The sequence below is a fragment of the Pongo pygmaeus genome, chromosome 3 (assembly GCF_028885625.2).
Source record: "Pongo pygmaeus isolate AG05252 chromosome 3, NHGRI_mPonPyg2-v2.0_pri, whole genome shotgun sequence".
Taxonomy (NCBI): domain Eukaryota; kingdom Metazoa; phylum Chordata; class Mammalia; order Primates; family Hominidae; genus Pongo; species Pongo pygmaeus.
The window spans coordinates 34,694,894-34,717,547 of NC_072376.2; positions in this window are offsets into that span (position 1 = coordinate 34,694,894).

Sequence of the window (22,654 nt, forward strand, 5' to 3'; positions counted from 1 at the left end):
TCATAGTGCATTTTTGGCATATATTAAAATGATTACTAATATATTACTAAGTTGATTCCCTACTTCCAGCTACAGAATATATAATGTAAACCTGTAGTAGAAGATAAGTACCAAAATACTACTTTATCCTTGATTATTTGTTCTATACAGACATTTGGAACACAGCAAGGACTCATCAACAGACTTTGCAGACATATTTAGTTAACATTATATACTGCCTCTAATTTAGTTGCACCCATGAAAAGGTAAACATTTGAAACATAAGCTACTTTACTATTATATGCCCTGTTAAAGAATGACATGTTCTGAGTAACCAGTCACTGAGAAAATGTTAAACCACCACGATAAAGAATTAAACCTCAAATGCGGTATTCAAATTGTAAAGAATTTTTGGACTTACCAGTTTGTGATCTTTAAAGATGCTGACTCACAAGATTAATTTTTCAAATTTCTGATTTCATGTCATAGCTGAATTCATTTCTGGTTGATGAAAATAGAGATTGCACATATATATTTCATAAGATAAACATCAGATTTTATCTCAGATGATAATAACTAGATAGCATGTAGCATGATACTGGCAAAATAATCTTGCTATAGAAGATATCTATTTTTTATTATTCACAAACTGCTAATTAACTAATCATTCACTTGCTATTCTCTGTTAATCAACTGAATAGTCTATTCTTTACTATTAACTAACTATGCCTCTCATCCATTCTTCATTTTTAATTAAATGAGCTTGGGTGAATTTTTTTTAGTGTTTAAGCAAAGAATCATAGCTATAAAATGAAATTTCAGCCAACGATCTGTATAGCCTACTCTGACTCCAAGATTCTATTTACTAGATATTCATTTCAATTTCAAAAAGTCTTTTTTTAAAATATGTATATCTTTTCAGAGGTACTTCATTTAGTAAGTAGTATTTTTTTGTTGGGTCCACAATGTGTTAACGATAATGTGTCTACTAAGTTCAAAGAAACATAATGGGAAAAGAGGTGAGTGGAAAGTGTTGCCTATTTCCAAAAAGAAAAGGAGAGAAAAGCAGATAAGCATTACTCTGGGAAATAATGATATTTTCAATAAGAGAGGGAAAAAGATGACCACTGATATACAATAATTCTGCAAAGATAAATGCTCATTTCCTGGCCTCTGCAACTTCAACCACTTTAGCTTTGAAAATACAAGTTCACTAACACTTGTAAGAACAATTTCACCATCTCTTAGCATGTCCTGGATAGGTTTTATAGGTTTTATGCCTTAGGGTTCTTGGCAACAATTGTACCGTTCATCACATTCAGGGCATCAGCACAAACTAAAACTGAAGTTTTTTTCTTTTTATTTTTCAAATCCAATTACTTAAGAAAAACAAATTTAAAATAAACTATTTTGCAAATTCTTTAACATTTATATCTTTTTCACATTACAGTTTTAAAGTTAGAGACTACAAGGGACAGTTAGGAGTATTTGTATGCATATCTTCATTTGTATTTAAATGTTAGAATTTCTTATGGTTTATGTTAAGTCTCTGAACTACAGAACTGTGAAGTGAAGTTTAATTGCTTAATTGGTTTTAAATTTTATCAAGTATATTTATGTTCTAGCTGAAGTTATAAATCATAAATTTGTGATGGCTCTAACTGGTACAAATGTGTCATTTTTCTTGCTGCCAAGAAAGAGATGTGAAAGTTAAATTATTTTGATACATATTTTGCAAATGGTGGTGGTATTAAGGGCATAGTGAAAGAAAAAGATAATCAAGGAACTTAGGATTTTGGAAGGAGAATAATTTTCTTTTTTATTAAGAAAGTTAGGTTTATGTAGGAAAAAATACCTGAAGAAAAAAAGGAACTATTATGATGTGATCCCGAAAAGCTCAGGCAACACAATAGAAAATCGACAAATAAGATTGCATCAAGCTAAAAAACTTCCACACAGCAAGGAAAGCAATCAACAGAATGAATAGGAATCCTATGATGTGGGAGAAGATATTTGCAAACCATATATCTGATAAGGGGTTAATAGACAAAACATCTAAGGAACTCAAACAACTCAATACCAAAAACAAACAAATAAACAAACAAACTAGCAGCTTGAATTGGCCTTTTTTTTTTTTCAAAATAAGTCATAAAAAGTCTAACAGGTGTAGGAAAAATTGCTCAACATCACTAATGATCAGTGAAATGCAAAACAAAGCCACAATGAGATACCACGTCACACCTGCTAAAATGACTACAATAAAAAAAAAAGAAATAACAAATGTTGATGAGAATGTAAAATAAAATAACTTTCGAATATTGTTGATGGGAATATGAATTTACTACAGCCATTATGGAAAACAGTAAGATGGTTCCACAAACAATTAAAAATAGAAGTGCCATATGATTCAGCAATTCTACTTCTGGATATATATCCAAAGGAAACAAAATCAGTATCTCAAAAACATATTTACCCTCCTATGTTCATTACAGCATTATTCAAAATAGTCAACATATGGAATCAACCTCAGTGGCCACCAACAAATGAATGGGTAAAAAAATGTGGTATATGATGGAATACTATTTAGCCTTAAAAAAAGAAGAAAATCCTGCCATTTGCAACAACATAGATGAACCTGGATGACAGCAAGTTAAGTGAAAGAAGATAGGCACAGAAAGACAAATACTGCATGATCTCACTTGTATGCAGAACTTAAAAAATTTGAACTCAAAGAAACAGAAAGTAGAATAGTGGTTACCATGGACTGCCGGTAGGGGTGGATAAAGTGTTGTGGCAATGTTTATCAAAGAATACAAAATTTCACTTAGATAGAAGGAATACATTTGAAAGACCTATTTTACAACATGATAACTGTAGTTAATGACAGTGTGCTGTGTTCTTGAAAATCTTGAAGATAGTACATTTTAAGTATTTTCACCACAAAAATGATAAGGATATGGAGAATGCATATGTTAACTTAGCCATTCTGCAAAATACACATATTTCAAAACATATTTTACATGGTAAATATATATAATTTTGTCAATTTAAAGAAGTTACTAAAAAAGAAGTTAGTGATAAAGAAACTACTAGCTCACATGGCAAGATAAACCATTTCTCCCTTACCCTATGTCTATAACTTCAGTGTAATCCTTAATTAACAACTGGTTTAGGTAAATACTAAAAATATTGCAATTGCATTCATTCTTTATACAAATTTTAATCTCTCTTCATTAATGAAGGAACCAAGTTACAAAACATCTAGAGTTTAATACTTAGGGTTAATCCTATCTTTTTAAATTGTAGTCTTTCTGGCACTTGCTACTTAATCATTTAAGAGAGCTCCAAAAATTCTATGTTATAAAGAATGAAAACTACTTTCTTTTTCTGATGGGCATAGCAAAGTGTAAATAAAATCAACTGTTAGGACATTTTCTCCTGATCACTATAGAGAAGTGGTCCCTGTAACAGTTTTCTATTGCTGCATTTATTAAGAAATTATGGCAGGGCACGATGGCTCACTCCTGTAATCCCAGCACTTTGGGAGGCCGAGGTGGGTAGATCATGAGGTCAGGAGTTCAAGACCAGCCTTGCCAAGATGGTGAACCCCATCTCCACTAAAAACACAAAAATTAGCCGGGCATGGTGGCGGGCACCTGTAATCCCAGCTACTCAGGAGGCTGAGGCAGAGAATTGCTTGAAGCTGGGAGGTGGAGCTTGCAGTGAGCTGAGATCCTGCCACTGCACTCTAGCCTGGGTAACAGAGTGAGATTCCATCTCAAAAAAAAAAAAAAAAAAAAGAAATTATATACTTTTCCTCTTTAAATCTACAACATGTTGAGTTATATTAATAGATAATTACACTGTTCATATATTTCTGATGAGTCCAATTGATGACACCACTTTTCCATGCATTATTTGATACATTTGGGTATGTTTTGTAAATATTTTATTTTGGTCATTATATGATTATAAATGAAATTTGTTTATAATTTTCAATTCTCATATTGACCTCTGATTTTGATTTTTAAGGTTTTAACTGCATCATGTAATGAGTTATGTAGTAATCCTTCATTTTATCCTCTCAAGAACACTTTATAAGTAATTGGATTTACCCGATCCTTTTTTTTTTAGTAAATTTATCTCAGTATGAGATCATAAGACATCATCTTTTCTTTTCATACAATAATAATAAATGCATAGCATTTTTATTGTCATATGTGTGTATGTTTTATGTATGAAGGAAGCTGTCAGAAAACATTCAATAGGGCATGTTAGTTAAAATAGATTTGATATGCACAAGTCAAATAAGAGTGTTTCATGTAGCACAAAAGAGAACAAAACTTTTTTCAACCAATCTCAATCAAGCTACTTTATTATCTTCTGGGATAATGGGTTTACATTTGAAGGTATAGAAGGCATATATAAGAAAAAAATACAGAAAAAGTCTATTTTAGCTACATAATCATTTCCCTTTTACCCCATGTCTATAACTTCAGTGTAATCCTCAACTAAGCCAGAAATTCTATTTCCATGATAATTTTTCTCAAGCATATTTTTCACAAAAGTATTTAGTTAGATTTGTGTGAGCTAAATAACAATGAAGATTAAAAGTCTCTTTACCTTAAAAACTCAATAAGTAGGAACGGGCATGGTGGCTTACGCCTGTAATCCCAGCACTTTGGGAGGCCAAGGTGGGCGGATCACAAGGTCAGGAGATCCAGATCATCCTGGCTAACACAGTGAAACCCCGTCTCTACTAAAATCCAAAAAAAAAAAAAAAAAAAAAAAAAAAAAGCCGGGCGTGGTGGTGGACACCTGTAGTTCCAGCTACTCGGGAGGCTGAGGCAGGGGAATTGCTTGAACCCAGGAGGCAGAGATTGCAGTGAGCCGAGATTGTGCTACTGCACTCCAACCTGGCAACAGAGCAAGACTCCATCTCAAACAAACAAACAAACAAACCCTCAGCATATATAATTCATGCTAATAAAACTACCTTGATCTACTTTTTAGCTTTTTTCTTTACTGTCTTATATCACATCTCTAACTTTTTTAAAGAACAATATATCTTGAAAAAGTCAATGTTCATTTTTCATAGAAATACAATTTAACTCATCAACATAATTGGATTTAAAGGTGTTAATTTAAGGAACCAAAGTAAATTGAAATTCTGTCTCTCTCGTCATTTCTTTTCTCTGAAAACACTATCAAGAGAGGGAGGAATTCTGTTTTCAGCATGTGTCCCTGAACTGACTTCACAGGCTCTGTCCCCACTTGCAAAACAGAATTATAATACTTAGAATCTTCATTAGCACTAATCTCACTAATTTCATTAGCCTGAATTATTTTTATGCATTTTGTTTGAATCGGAAATACAGAATTTATACCAATATCATCTTCCTTTGGAAATAGCCAAAGTTTGACTTATCTTGTGTCTATATTCATAACCACAAGCGGTCACTTCAGAGATCAAGGGATGATCTAGTAATAAACGCTAGCAGGTAATACTAACATAGTTCTTCTTTACATTGTTTTTATAATAGCCTTAAAAAAATCCTTCCCATAGTCCTCTGAGAGTCACTTTTCATTGCTATTTCTCATTTTGAAAAATTATTTGGGAATACAAGTAAAATAATTTATTTTTGAATCAATAGAAAAAGCAATATACCACTAACATTCTTATTTTTTTAATTATATTTTAGTTTGAGGGAAAAAATCATTTTCTCATACATTTGCCAACTGCTTTTTGTTTTGATTTTAGAGTAGACATAAATAAAGAACATATAGAATTTAAGCTATTTTTATTGATATAAAATAACTTAATTATATAATTATAGTCACATTGTGTGAGATATAATTCATCATACATAAAATACTGCATAAATATAACTTTGTTTGTTATTTTTCAATTTTGAAAATAACTCTAAGTTAAATAAAATGTCCTTTCTGAGTCTTTCCTTTTCACACTTGCCTTTTTGTCCCAAAGTTATGAAATTGTTAATTCCGTAAGCTTTTAATTATACAAAGACATTAATTGCTAAATACAGTTGGAGCATAAGTGATACCATACTTCATTGTCGTCCATTTAGCTTGGTCTCTCCCTTAATAACACTGTGGATGGTCTTGGCTCTGTCATTTTTCAGGTCTATCTTTTCTTTTCTATAGCACAGACAGTCTGTCTTTGCACAATTCCCAAATCTGAACGGGCTATTGAAAGATACGTCTAAGCAGTGCCTTCACTTTTTTCTTTGCCAGCCTGGGAGATGTTCACTGGGCTCCCAGCTGCTGTGGCTTCCAGTGAGTTGCCGTCACTTGTGTCTCCACAGCCTTTGATGGGATCCTCCACTGAACATGTCCGCCTTTGTGCCGATGCTGATGAACTTGCAACTTCTGACACTTCAGTCTCCTGGAATCCAATATCACTTAGGTAAAGACAGCCACTTATCTTTTCCAGTTTTTTAAACTTTGAAGTTTTAAGCCCTTTATTCCCTTCTTTTCCCAGATGACCTAGTTTGGATGTTTACCCCTTTCAAATCTCCTGTTAAAATTTGATTCCCGACATTGGAGGTGGGGGCCAGTGGGGCGTAGTGGGAGGTGTTTGGGTCTTAAGGACATATGCCTCCTGAACGGGTTGGTTCTGTCCTTGCAGAAATGAGTGAGTTCTCACTCTATTAGTTCATGCAAGCACTGACCCTTAAAAAAGTAGCCTGGCATCTCCTCTCTCTTGCTCCCTCTCTTGCCATGGGACATGCCAGCTCCCCTTACCTTCAGCCATGAATAAAATTTTCCTGAGGACGCACCCGGAGCTGAGGAGTTGCTGGCGCCATACTTCTTGTACAACCTGAAGAACTGTGAGCCAAATGATCCTCTTTTCTTTATAGATTACCCAGTCTCACATGTCTCTTTCGAGCAATGAAAAACAGACTAAACAACTCAATACAATTACTTCTTTGGCTTGATCCCCAAAATATTAAACAATAATTAAAACCTTCCTTTTGTGTTTTTCCCCATAGCATTTTTCCTCTTTTGTTCTGACACACACACAAATTAAGATGGAGGGGTAAATTGAAGCTAGATCATAGGAAACGGTACTTGAATGCATCCTTCATTTGAGTTGTGGATGTTATTTGATTTATCTTTCATTTGTGCTAATGAGCTGTCACAGTGAAAAGTGCTATATACCATTTCTCAATTTTCCAGATATCCTGAGTTTTTAAGAATACCATCCTACTTGATTATGTTGCTAAAAGTGTATATTGCTGTGAACTTTGAATAATGTAAATCCTTAATTTAAGAAAAATACCTGTTTATACAGTCACTCAGAACCTAAATGCAAATATCTATATATGAATAAATATGTTCATGTATACAAGCATATACATATATATATCTATATGTATTTATGTGTATGTGTATAAATAATACCTACATTTGGATTACATTAAGAGATGGTTCATCATAGCCATTTATTTCTGATAGGACTTTGTATTAGCCCATTTTCACACTGCTGTAAAGAACTACCTGAGAATAGGTAATTTGTAAAAAAAATGAGGTTTAATTGACTCACAGTTCAGGATAGCTGGGGAGGCCTCAGGAAACTTACAATCATGGGTGGAAGGTGAAGGGGAAGCAAGGCACGTCTTACATGGCATCAGAAGAGTGAGAACAAGAGAAGGGAAGTGCCACAGTTTTAAACCATCAGCTCTCCTGAGAACTTACTCACTATCATGAGAACAGCAAGGAAGAAATCTGCCCTCATGATCCAATCATTTCCCACCAGGCCCCTCCTATGACACATGGGAATTACAATTCAAATTACAATTTGAGATGAGATTTGGGTGGGGACACAGAGTTAATCCATATCAGACTTGAGATAGGTAAAGTAATCAGCACAAATTAGAGCACTACATGAATTAAATATTTTCTTCTGTTTTATACTCTCCTCCTTACATCCTACATGCTCTTGTGAGATTGACCCTCATAAAAATTGTAATCTGTGATTTCCACACTCTGTACAAATAACTCTGATGGCTCTCTTTTGCCTAAAAGAGAAATTTTCAACATTGCTTTAACTTTTTCTGAAAATAACTGGAACAAATACTGTTTATATAAATAAAATATGCCTATAACCATATGGCTATAATTATATGGGTGCTGTTTATAAACTATGGCAAAGATATGCTTGATCTTTTCTGATTTATTCCCCACTACATAAGTATATCATCATGCAAGAGAATGATTATGACTTACCAATGGGCTAAATTGAAACCATTTTAATTTATATTTTTACAAATATTTTTATAATTAAATATAATTTTTTATATTTAGTTTTTAAATATAAATTTTTAAATAATTTATATTTATTTAATTATAAAATATAAATATTTTTAAATTAAATTAAATATAATTTATATTTTTACAAATATAAATTATGTATCCCCATTTGAAATTAATTAGTGACAAATCTTTCTTAAATTCGAATGAATTACAACATCAGAGATAATAATTATTAACTTGAGGGACAAATGTCATACTCATATGCAGTAGAGTCCCTGCACAATTCAACCCATATTTACTTCTTTACCCTTATTTTCCAATATTTTTATTCTATAATGATCCTCCAACATACTTCTGTTTATTATACCCAGGAAATTTTGTTTGTGACATTTTCCTCTCTTCTTTTGCTTTTCCAAGTCTTATCTCCTTTTATTTAATCCTTTATAGAAAATATTTATTCTGGATCTGTGTCCAAAATAATCTGATCACTCCCTTTGAAAGCAAGTGGGACTTACTATTTTGAAAAATATATTAATTATATATGTAATAATTATATACAGTGTATATGATTAATTTTGTATGTTCCCACAAATTCTCAATAAACCACATTATACATATATAGTGTGTGTTTGTGTGTGTGCATGTGTGTGTCTGTGTGTGTATATACATGCTCTCACATGCCTACCTGTGGGGGGAGTGTGTATATACCCACAGATAGGTATGTGAGAGCATGTGTATACACAGCATATATTTGTACTCCTGAATTTACAATAAAATATGTGTTTCTATCGGCTGAGGTTATCTTGTTATTTAAGACACATAAATTACCTCAGTCTTCCCATAGGGAAATACTCTAATGAATATATCTATTAATTCACAGGAATATACAATCTTGTGCTTTTACACTGTTGCTCACTGATTCCAAATTTCAGACATGTATCACTCTTATTGTGACTACCTACTTCCAGTCTCTTCTCACTGTGCTACACAGACTTGGACATGCAATTGAGTCAGTGCTCTCCATTTCTCTAAAATGAGAGACAGAGAGAAAGAGATGGGGAGCAGGGGTATTAAATAAAATATTTAGTAGGCCGTTCTGTTTGTCCCAGACTTAAAAAATTCTTGAAGAAAATGAAGGATAGGACTCAACGTAGAACATAAGTACTTAAGTTTTAGTAACAGGTAGCCCTGTTCGTTTTATTCTTCCATCATTCTACTATCAGGAATTGCCTACTGAACACTTCCCCTTGTAGGGTTTGTTGTCATCACAGTATTGCCTGTCCCTTTCTCTCTCGTCTTTCTTTTCCCTTCCTTCTCCTCTTCCATTTTAAAATTCCTCTTTATTTATTCTGTAGAGTGTTTCTTGGTCATCTCCTTGCTTTTCCTTACCAATACCTGGGATGGACTGGTCCTCAACTAAATTAACATGTTGAAGTTATAGCCCCAGTGTGACTCTATTTGGAGATAGGGCTTTATGAGGTAATTAACGTTAAATGAGGTCCTGGTGGGGGAATGGTGTAATGTGATAATCTGGTAGGACTAGAGGCCTTATAAGAAGAGAATTGTCTGTCTAGGCCTCTCTCTCTCTCTCTATCCCTGCACACACTGAGGAAAGGTAAGGTGGGGGCAATGCAAGAAGGTGGCCATCTGCAAACCAGGAAGAAAGCCTTGCCAGAAACCAAACTGAAACCTTGATCTTTCACTTCCCAGCCTCCAGAACTGAGAGAAATAAATGTTTTTTGTTTATGCCATCCAGTGTATGGCATTTTGTTATGAAATCCCAAGCAGACTAATACCCATTTGAAGCCCTTAAAATTCTAATTCCATAAAGATATTCATATTATTCCTTAAACATAAATAATTTTCTCCTTAAGAATATACTTTGCAACAGATGGTAGAAATAAATGTAATTTTTCACCTTGTTTCTATTAAGTTCAACCTATGCTAAACGATTCAGCACTTTGTTTGAGTCCATGATGCTTATTAGAATGCCGTGATCATACTGGGAATGGATAAGATGAATAATAGTGGTAATGACACTAGAACTGGCTTGAGTACAACCAGTAGTTAATTGTCAAAAGTATATATTTCAACAAATTAGAATTGATCAATCTAGTTAATTGTCACGTTGTTCATTTTTTATTAAATACATTTTTTGGAATTTTAATATCTTCATATATTTATACTTGACATTTAGTGAAGTTTTATTTTCTTTTTAGCAAAATCACTTAAAGCAGAATGTTTCTATTCAAAATGGAATTTTTAAATATTTAGTTTTCATGTAGCTCTGACTAAATCTTAACCATAAATTATTTACTCTTTCTCTCTCTGTTTTTGTTATATACAGATTGATTTGCTGTCCAAGAATAAAACTCATTCTCCTTAGCCAACAAGTTTCCAATACTGAAGATTTTGACAGTATTTTTCTATATTTTCTAAACAATCCAGACTGACTCATTTTATTTAAAAATAAAGTCCAGACCAGAAAAAGTCAATTTACATATATCTTTCTAAAAACATCTGATAACCTATATTTCTTTGAGAAATTGTGTTTGTTTCTCAATAAAAACACCAATTTTGATTTCAGTCTGAAAAATTTAGATTAATTTGCTCTGATAGTTTGGAAATAGTCCTGTTTTGCTATTCCATTTAAATTGTTGAAGATATTACTATTAGAAGATTATAGAACATAAAAGCTTAAGGCTCTTGTTCTTTCACAAAAAAAAATTAGTGGAAACCAAGTCACCTTACTTTTAGCTTGAATTGAAAACAAACTTACAACACCAACAGTTTTATTTTTAGTTTTTATAATCCTCTAAGAACTATTAATATTGAATCTGAATTCAGTAAATTCTTGATCAGACACCACAACATATCCCCCAATGGTAATTTAATGAAAGTTACTAGTTCAACCTGTGTTGGAATAAACATATTATATTTTTGTATTTGAGAGCTTAAAAATACTGGTCTTAAAGAAATTGTAAGGACTTAGAATCAGGCTAATTATATCTTTTGTGTAATCTTTTTAATTCTGGCAACTCGGATAAGATAATTAACCTGTTTGAATCAAGCTGTCTAAATTTATAAAGTGATGATAATTATACCTACTGCATGGAATTGTTCTGAGAATTAAATGTAAAAATCACTAAATTGAGTGTGTTTTTCTAAAATTTCTAACCCTTCAGGTATTTAAAACAGAATAAACATTACAGTAGCCATTATTATTATTTTTAATAGTTATTGCTACACATACAAATAAAATCATAATTTAAAATACTAAATACAGGAAGTATAGATTCAGTATTCCTTTTATATTTAACCTCTGTTAGTTCTGGGGAAATTAAAAAATGAAGTTGAAAAGTCATTGCTTATAATACAAGATACCTAAAAGGAAGGCCACATTTTACCTTTGAAATTACCAAGCCTGACAATCATGCCCTACTTCTGACCTCCATACATTCTCAAACAATAAATGTCTCAAAAGTCCCTGGCCTGTCTTTGGCCATAAAATTCTTTTTTGTCTGTAAGTCCTTATCTTATCAAAATACTACTTAATCTCTACTTAAAGTACATTTTTGATGACATCTTTCTACTTCTTTCTACTTTCCCCAGTTTAATCAGTATTTATTTTCCTATTTACACAGAAAACATTGTATTCATACCTCTATAACAATATACAACATCAGGCATTATGAACTCTCTACTTAGATTCTGCATCTAGATAATGAGGTTATTGAGAATCATTATTATTTACTAATTATCTTTATATCCCAATGACTAGAAATAGGCTTCCAACAGATTGCATTTATAATATACATTTATACATAAGTCTCTTAACTTTTAAGAAATGATGCAGGTCACAGTGGCTCATGTCTGTAATCCCAGCACTTTGGGAGGCCGAGGCAGGCAGATCACCCGAGGTCGGGAGTTTGAGACCAGCCTGATCAACATGGAGAAACCCTGTCTCCCCTAAAAATACAAAAATTAGCTAGGCGTGGTGGCACATGCCTTTAATCCCAGCTACTTGGGAGGCTGAGGCAAGAGAATCGCTTGAACCCAGGAGGCGGAGGTTGTGGTGACCTGAGATCACGCCATTGCACTCCAGCCTGGGCAACAACAGCGAAACTCTGTCCCAAAAAATAAATAAATAAATAAAATAAAAAATCAAAATAAAAATAGAAAGACCATGGCTTTCCCAAAATTTTACAATAAGGAAGATATCATATATAACATAAGTATAGATCCAATCAATATGAATAATAGCTATATTTTCTATTGTGAAAGAAACATAATTTTTATGATAAATTGAGTTTTTGCAATGCTTAATTTGAAAAGAAACAATAAAAATAACTTACATTTCAAAGAGAAAAATGGATAACTTAGAGAATAATATAAGTTTAAACTGCATGAAATTGCTATGTCCTTTGGACAGAGCCAAAATGTAGAGAAGGTAAGAGTCTATTCTTTCTCCTTTCTGCGTTTGAATTTTATGGCACCTTCGTAAAAGCACTCATCAAATCTTGTGGAAATTATCTTGATTTTCTTTCAGTTTTGCTTCTGATTAGAAAGCAGTATAAATTCATTGCATTGGTTTATTTTTCAGTTCATAACTATTTTAAAAATTTGTGTAGACATCTCTAATGTGATGTATAAATACATTAAAAATACAGTACCTAAGTTATGAAATAGACAACATAACGTGACTATGCTGAACCCTTCCTAGAGATTCCTCTAGATCCATTTTCCACTGTTCTCCCAACCTATCCTGTACCCCGAGGCTGACATTTCTAGGATGTAACAAAGGCTCTCCTTACCTTCTGACTGCTGATTGGTCAATGAGAGGCATGAGGAGATCAGAGAGATGATGGAGTGAACTTATGATATTTCTTCTTTCAGCTCCATCACTGATGTATTTTTCTATACAGATTGATCTGTAGAGCAATTTTTCTCATAATTGTGTTGCACTACAATTTTACTCATTTTTTTATATTAGCTAGTTCAAGATGCTCAGAGTAATTGCTTTCTCATATATATGAGAAAGTAACAACACATATAATTATATATAATATACATATATTGTTTCTATATATGTTATATATATGTTATATATATGTTATATATATATGTTCTATATATGTTATATATAGAAACAATATAATATATGTATATTATATATAATTATATGTGTTGTTATGTTATATATAGAAAAAATCGATAAGCACATACTTTTCTTCACTTATTTAGTACAATTTTATAGTGAAGTTATGTATCTTTAATTCAAGGTTAGCATATAAAAATGTGTTGTATTGGAATGCAATTGTGTATTTTTGTACATTGCAGAAAAGATATTTACAAGTAAATAAGCACTTATGCTTTCATAATGTATCAAAGATATAAAATGTTCATTCTGGGCACACCCCATTTAACAACTAAGCATTAGCTAGTTCTTATATCTTTGTATAAATGCATTATGGAAAAAATGAGTATAGCCAAATTTTTCTTTCAATCTCATGATGAAATAAATTTGTAATTATTGTATTATATTTGAAGCAATATGGTTAAACTGATTTTTAATTTTCTTAGAACTGTGTCATTTAAAATCCTCTCTGTTTATTAGTCTAAATGCCATTCTCTGTAAGAATTCAAAGGATAATATATTATCAAATTTAGTTATTTAAAAGCATCCTACTTACGATTGTTGATACTTGTGATTATAACTTTTTAATTTTATATTTTTTTCTAAATGTATTTTGTCTTAGATTCTGTAAAGTTAAACTTTTAGCACACATTTTATCATATAGTTCCCAAGATAACAATGCATCTTATTGACTTGGTATTCTGTAGTGGGTCTTATTTGGCTACATCTTCCTGGTGTCCATGGCCCTCAATTAGCAAGCCTAGCACTATTCATAATAGCAAAGACATGAAATCAACCTAACTGTCTGCCAACAGTGGACTGGATAAAGAAAATGGAATAATACACAGCCATGAAAAAAGAAATCATGTCCTTTGTAGCAATATGAACACAGTTGGAAGCCATTATCCTAAGCAAATTAACATAGGAACAGAAAACCAGATACCACATGTTCTCACTCATAAGTGGGAGCTAAGCATTCGATACACATAGACATAAAGGTAGACACTGGGGACTACAGGAGGGAGGAGAGAGAGAGGGCAGTAAGGGCTAAAAAGCTAATTGAATACTACGCTCACTACCTCTACCTGGGTGATGGAATCACTCATAACACAAACCTCAACGTCACACAATATACTCATGGAACATACCTGCACACATATCTCTTGAATCTAAAATGAAAGTTTAAATTATAAAATATTAAAAATTAGTTGGCTGGACTCAGATTTTACTTCTCCCACTTCCTGTTATTCTATGTCTTCTCTTTCTTATGAGAATATTACATTGATCATTACTTTCATTTCCTTCCCTGTTGTTCCCCACTTCCAGAATTAAATGTTATTTCTCTGCCAAATTTCAAATCTTACCTGCCACCCTTCTATCCTCTGAATTATTCCAGTGGCTTCAATTAACAGTTAGGCAATCAATATTTTCACAGACTTTCAAGGTAAGTTTGAGACAACTTCCAATAGTAATAATAAAGCACATTTATATAGGATAAGTATAATAATACTAAAAGAATTGTTATATACCCATTAAGAATAAAGGAGAGGGCTTTTTATCAGGACTTAGAATGGAGGTGATTGCTTACATTATAACAAATAAGTACTATATTTACATGAAATTATAAGTGATATTTAATGTCTGTTAATTTACCATGTAAGATGATTTAGTCTTCTCCATACATTCTAAGCTCATTGAAGGCAGGAAATTGTTTGCAGTTTTTGTGTGAATATGATACAGAGTCAATACTATATTTTCAATCATTGCAAATTCACTAACTGACTAATTAATAGGGACGTTAAATCTGTTCCACAGTTTGTGGCTGCAGATTTTATTACTAAGATTTTATAGCTCAATTTATCTTTGTGACTCTTATTTTTTGTCTTCAACTAAAATATATCATCTCATGTTTTCTGCATGCCATGCCCAAGATGATCTTCAAATCGCTGGATCTGCTCTGTTTAACACTTTAGGTTGTGTGACTCAATAAAGTTTACTATTGTAGCCAAGAACAAATACCATATTTGCATGGTCATTAATTTCAGACACATACGTGTAGAAGGACCATGAGCCAATGAATTTGAACACAGAGGAAGATAGAAGATTTAAAAGGAAATTTTCAAATATATTTCATTATACAAGGGTCTATTTTGAACAATTGATTTTTATTTTACTTTTCTATTTCTTAAATATCATAGTATATTTGCCAGAACAGGCACATCTATCTTTGGGTAGCAAATAGAAAAGAGTGATACATGTAAATGTGTCATAAAATTCACATTCTAATTATTAAAATTAAAGTTAAATGGTGATTTTTACTTTACATATGGCTTCTAAAACCTTTTTGTCTGTCACAAAATGGTCTTCATGGGCACAGATACTATAAAACCCATAAACTCGAGCAGATTAATAAGCCTCTGTCAATTTTGCATCCTAGAGTTTTTAAATGTTTTCTGTTAAACAACACATTTTTTTAGTAGTAATAGAAGTATTAAAAAAAGGCTATTGTAAAATACAGAAAGGTTTAGAAAAATTGTTACTTCTAGTCAATTCTAACAATAGTTAACATTGTAAAATAAAAAGGTTAAATAACATTTGGTTAGAATGAAGAGAAGATAGTAAAAATAAACACGTAGTATAAAAACTACTAATCAGAAAGATTAGTTCCAAAGAGTTTGTACTAGATTTAAAAGATTTTTGAAAAAGGTTCAGAGAAATTAGTATTTTAAAATTATATGATAGATGTTAATAACAATATGTATATATTTCCAGGTAGATAAATTTAAGTTATTATATCATACAAATAAGGTAAAACTATCATCCTTTAATAAGAACAAAATAATTCTAAATATAGGATTGTCACAGTGGCTGACATTTGTAATCTCAGTATTTTGAGAGACCAATGTGGGAGGATCACTTGAGACCAGGAGTTCAAGACCAGCCTGGGCCCCATCTCTACAAAAAGAAAAGGAAAAAAGAAAAGTCAGGCGGTGTGTGTGTGCCTGTAAGTCCCAGCTGCTCCAGCGGCTGACCCAGGGGAATCACTTGAGTACAGAAGGTTGAGCTTTGCGGTAACCTGTGATCACACAGTACACCAGCCTGGGCAACATTATTATTTTCTAGAATGCAAATAATTTTTCTAGACTAATAATTCTAGAAAATTAAGATATAGAAGGAAGATAAAAGAGAATATATATATTTATATGTATTAATTATTGATCAAGTAGCATCATTTTCTACAAAAATAACACATCATGCCCTGGAAAAATATAGATGATAAAGTAAATTTTTTTTTTTTTTTTTTTGAGATGGAGTCTCGCTCTGTCATTGAGGCTGGATTGCAGTGGTGTGATCTCAGCTCACTACAACCTCTGCCTCCCAGGTTCAAGCAACTCTCCCTGCCTCAACCTCCCAAGCAGCTGGGATTAAAGGCACCTAACACCACACATGGCTAATTTTTGTATTTTTTTAGTAAAGACAGGGTTTCACCACGTTGGCCAGGCTGTTCTTGAACTCTTGACCTCAGGTATTCACCCGCCTCAGCCTTCAAAAGTGCTGGGATTACACGCATGAGCCACCATGCCTGGCCACCATTGGAAATTAACACATAGCTTTTTAGCAACTGTAAACCCCAAAATATTGGTCATGATTTCAAAAAATCAATTATGCCTCTCCTCTCACCAGAATTATCTTACCTAATCTTCAGATGTACATTTGTGAGGTGGTTATATTTTCAGAAAACTATTATATAATTATTAGATTCTTAATTATGAATTTATGTATGCTAATTTGAAGATAAAATTTTCGCAAAGGCTTCTTATTTTCAGTTTCTTTTTGTTACCCATCTGGTCAGCTTCACTTTTGTTGTTGATGATAATTATGGTGTTGTTGATTTCTATGTCTTACTGTCATGCCTTTGTTTATACAAATTGCAGAAGAAATTACCGGCTTAATTGTATGCAGAAAGGAAGGTGAGTGATAAATATTATACATGTTTGTGCCTACAAAATGTATTTATTGTTCTAAAACATACGTAATAGAATGATTGAATAGAGATCTAGGAGCAATTTAATTTTCACTGAAAACATTGTAAGAAAGACACTGTTATGGTGAACTAGTGGTCAAATGCCAATTTGATTTTTCGTTATATGCTTAATCACAATATTACTGTCTTTCTGTTTCCTCTATCTTCTAACCTCTATACCTAGAATTTAAGATTTATGTCAATCTCTTGCTCAAATCGTTCTTTATCCAAAATTAACTATTTTAATCTCTTTTTTCCCTATGACTTTGTGTTTTTTTCAAATATATTTTTTAAATAGATGTCATATTTTCTGGATATTTATACTCAGCTTTCATTTGAGTCCAAGTTCACCAGCCCAGTTTTTATCACTTTCTAGTGAATGAACTTTCAAGAATTCTCAGATATGAAAGACTGCTGGTCATATATGCTATCTGCTTACTCATTCTTTGTAGTAATTGTGCTTTATCAGGGTGCCTCCCTGTCCAGCTATAGTGTTGATAATTTTTAATTCAGATATCAGTTATGGATTATCTGTATTGGAATACTAGCCGTAGCCATTAATAGCTGTATGAAACTTGGGAAAGTTACATATCTTCTCTGTACTTATGTTTCATCATTTATTAAAAAAAGGGAGATAACAGCATAGGCAACCCATTATAGGGTTGTTATGATAAACAAATAATTAATATATGTAAAAATCTTTAATTTTTTTTTTTTTTAAATGGAGCCTCACTCTGTCACCCAGGCTGGAGTGCAATGGCACAATCTCAGCTCACTGCAACCTCCACCTCCTAGTTCAAGTGGTTCTCCTGCCTCAGCCTCCTGAGTAGCTGGGATTACAGGCACGTGCCACCATGCCTGGCCAATTGTTTGTATTTTTAGTAGAGACGGGGTTTCACCATGTTGGCCAGGATGGTCTTGAACTACTGACCTCAGATGATCTGCCTGCCTCGACCTCCCAAAGCGCTGGGATTACAGGCATTAGTCACCACGCCTGGCCAAAAAAATCTTAAAATACTTCCCAGATATATGGTGGGTTTTTTTGTTTTGTTTTTATTTTTTCAAGACAGTCTCACTCTGTCACTCAGGCTGGAGTGCAGTGGCGCAATCTCGGCTCACTGCAACCTCTGCCTCCTGGGTTCAAGCAATTCTGCTGCCTCAGCCTCCCAAGTAGCTGGGATTACAGGCATCCACCACCATGCCCAGCTAATTTTTGTATTTTTGGTACAGACGGGGTTTTGCTGTGTTGGCCAGCTGGTTTCAACTCCTGACTTCAAGTGATTCACCGACCTCGGCCTCCCAAAATGCTGGGATTACAGGCATGAGCCACTGTGCCTGGCCATATGTTTTATGTTACATAGGATATTTATGTGAGTGTGAGTTGAGTGTGAGTGTCTGTGTGTGTGATTAAACTTACATACATCTTACATCCATTACTGGATTGAGCCTTAATGCTGCCCCTAAAGTGTCTGTGAGTTTTCATAGAGACTTAACATTTTCCCCAGTGTTTATTATTAGGGATCTTGTGCCCTACCTAGAAATGTTAGGGTGTGTGCCTTTTTACATGCATTAAACTTAATAAAAATGTGGTACTATGTGCTTCATACTTTCATTCCTTCATCTTTTACTTTAACACATTTTCAGTGAGTATCTAATAAATTCTACACTTAGTAATTGTTACTGTTGATATTATGACTTAACAAGATAGATTACGTTCTTCCTTTCATGCTTTGTATTAGGTTGGATAAGAAATTATATAAGCAAATAACCTAATTGGCAAAATTAGTTAACTGTGGGTTATAATATGTGCTGTACATAAAAATAGTAAGGTGCTAACATAATGAGAGAGGATTTGGTAGAGATTCTCTGAAGAAGTTAAACTCATCTTTTTATTTTAAGATGGAGCCAGCCATGAGAAAAGCCTGGAGAAGAATGTTACAAATAGAACAAACTAAAACTCAAATATGCTATTATTAACATTTTAGAAAATGTCCCACATGCCATGCCTTTTCATAAAAATCAGACTTTAGCAGAATTTTGGTAAAGGTGGAGAAACATTATAGAAAACCAGAGTAAATAAAATAGAATTGACATTCTGCTTTTAAGATTATTTTTTCCCCACCATAATGTTTGGTAATTGTTTTCTGTCTTCTTTCTGCTTTTGCTTTCTTCTCTTTCTTTTGTCCTTGTAATTTCTGACTTTGATGTTTTAAATGGAGAGCGCTTTAACCATTTCATTTGTTAAACTTGATTTCTTCTAATCTATGGATATTAGGGCCTAGGTTCTACCTCAAATTGATGATCAAGATAATGCCTTAAATAAAGATGGAGTCTTATAAAAAAGATTTTTATTGCAGGTTGATGATTTATATATTATTATATTTATACTGGCATACACCATTTAATTGCACTTCACCTTATAGTGCTTCACAGATAATGCATTTTTTTTTTTTTTTTTTTTACCAAGTGTAGGTTTGTGGCAACTGTGCATCGAGCAAGTCTATCAGCGCCATTTTTCTAACAGCATGTGCTCACCTCATGTCCCTGAGTCATATTTTGGTAATAATTTCAATATTTAAACATCTTAAAATTACTATGATATCTGTTATAGTGAACTGTGATCCATAATTTTTGATGTTACCATTGTAATTGTTTTGAGCTATGAGCTGTGCCTATATAGAATGGCGAACTGAATTGATAACTGTTGTGTGTATTCTGACTGTTCCACTGACCAGCTATTCCTCCATCTCTCTCTCTCTCTGTCCTCGGGCTTCCTATTTCCTAAGACACAATAATATTGAAATTAGGCCAATTAATAACCCTACTGAGGCCTCTAAGTGTTCAAGTGAAAGAAAGAGTGGCATGTCTCTCACTTTAAATCTAGCTAGAAATGATTAAACATAGTGTGGAAGGCATGACCAAAGCAGATACAGGCCGAAAGCCAGGCATCTTGAATCAAACAATTGATCAAGTTGTGAATGCAAATGGAAAGCTGTTGAAATAAATTGTGTCACTCCAGTGAATGCATGAATGATAAGAGAGTGAAACAGCCTTATTGCGAATGTGAAGAGAGTTTAATGGTCTGAACGGAAGTCAAAAGAAGCCTTCTGCATAAATAAAAGTACAAAGTGAAGCAGCAAGTGCTGATGGAGAAATTGCAGCAAGTTATCCAGAAGATCTACCTAAGATCATAGATGAAAGTTGTTACACTAAATCAAAGATTTTCAATGTAAAAGAAAGAAACTTTTACTGGAAAAAGAGGCCATCTAGGACTTTCATAGGTAGAAATAAGTCGACACATGATTTTATATTTTCAAAACACAGTCTGACTCTCTTGTTAGGTGCTAATATACCTGGCAATGTTAATTTGAAGCCAATGCTCATTTACTATTCCAAAATTCTAGGGCTCTGAAAAATTATACTGAATATACTCTACCTGTGCTCTATTAATGAAATAATAAAACCTGAATGACAGCACATCTGTTTACAGTATATTTATTGAATAATTTAAGCCCGTTTTTGAGACCTACTGCTCAGAATAAAAAGAAAAAAGACTCCTTTCAAATTATTCCTGCTCACTGACAATGCATCTAGTTACCCAAGAGCTCTAATGTAGATGTACAAGGACCTGAATGTTGTTCTCATGCCTGTTAACACAACATCCATTCTGCAGCACATTCTTCAAGAAGTCAGTTTAACTTTCAAGTGCTATTGTGTAAGAAAGACATTTTGCAAAGCTTAAGTCATAAATAGTGATTCTTCTTCTGCATCTAGGAAAAACAAATTGATAAACTTATGAAAAAGATCCATCATTCTAGATGTCATTATAACATCTGTGATTCATGTAAGAAGGTCAAAATATCAACATTAACAGGAGTTTGGAAGAAGTGGATTCCAGTCCTCATGAGACTCTGAGAAAAAGTGGAGCCTGGAGATGTGACAGAATTATTGCAATCTCATGATAAAATTTGAACAGATGAGTTGATGCTTCTTATGGATGATAAAAGAGAGTGGTTTCTTGAGGTGAATCCACCCCTGCTGAAGATGCTGTACATATTGTTAATATGACAACAAAGGATTTAAAATATTCCATAAACTTAGTTAATAAAGCGGCAGCAGGGTTTAAGAGAATTGATGCCAATTTTGAAAGAAATTATACTGTAGGTAAAATGCTGTCAAACAACATCCCATGTTACAAAAAAAACTTTCATGAAGAGTCAAGTAATGCAGCAAACTTCATTGTTGTCCTTTTTAAAGAAATTTCCACAGCCATACTAGCCTTCAGCAACCATCACCCTGATCAGTCAGCAGTCATCAACATTAAGGCAAGGCTCTTTATCAGCAAAAAGATTATGATTTGCCGAAGGCTCAGGTGATCAGTAGTATTTTTTAGCAATACAAAATATTTTCAAATTAAAATATGTAAATGTTTAATGCTATTGTGCACTTAGTTGACTACAGTAGAGTGTAAACATAACTTTTAAATGCACTGGGAAACCAAAAACTTCTTGTAAGAAAGCTTAGTTTTCTTATCTGGAAAATGTGATTTATACCAATACCTACCATATATGGTTATTATGAGGTTTAAATGAATTTCTGTATGTTTAAAATGTGTAGAATAATAATGACACATATGTATTATATATTGATATATTTATTATTGGTAAAAATGCTTCTCACCTCTATCACAGTTTTATTGCTTACTTCAGTTTTGGATTGTAATTTCCACCGTTCTAGTTTTTTAAGAATCAGATGCCATATATTTACTATAGTGCAGAACTCCTAAAATTTACTTATCTTCTGGTTGGAGTTTTTAAATTATTTATTCTTCATTTTCTGTAGTTTCAGTTGTATTAGAGATAAGTATACCTTATATGATTATGTTTTGTTAAGTTGAAATTGATGTAGATTTTTATGGTACAATAATAATAAATACAATTTTTGGAACTAATAATAAAAGCAACCATTTAGTAAGTCAGGAAATACAATGCCAATTTACTAAATATCTTCTTCTTATTATTATATTATTTAACAGTCATAAAAATTGTATAGAAATAAATAAACCGGCCGGGCGTGGTGGCTCAAGCCTGTAATCACAGCACTTTGGGAGGCTGAGGCGGGCAGATCACGAGGTCAGGAGTTCGAGACCATCCTGGCCAACATGGTGAAACCCCGTCTCTACTAAAAATGCAAAAAATTGTTAGTATTTTTTGTATTTTTGTACTATAATGGTGGAT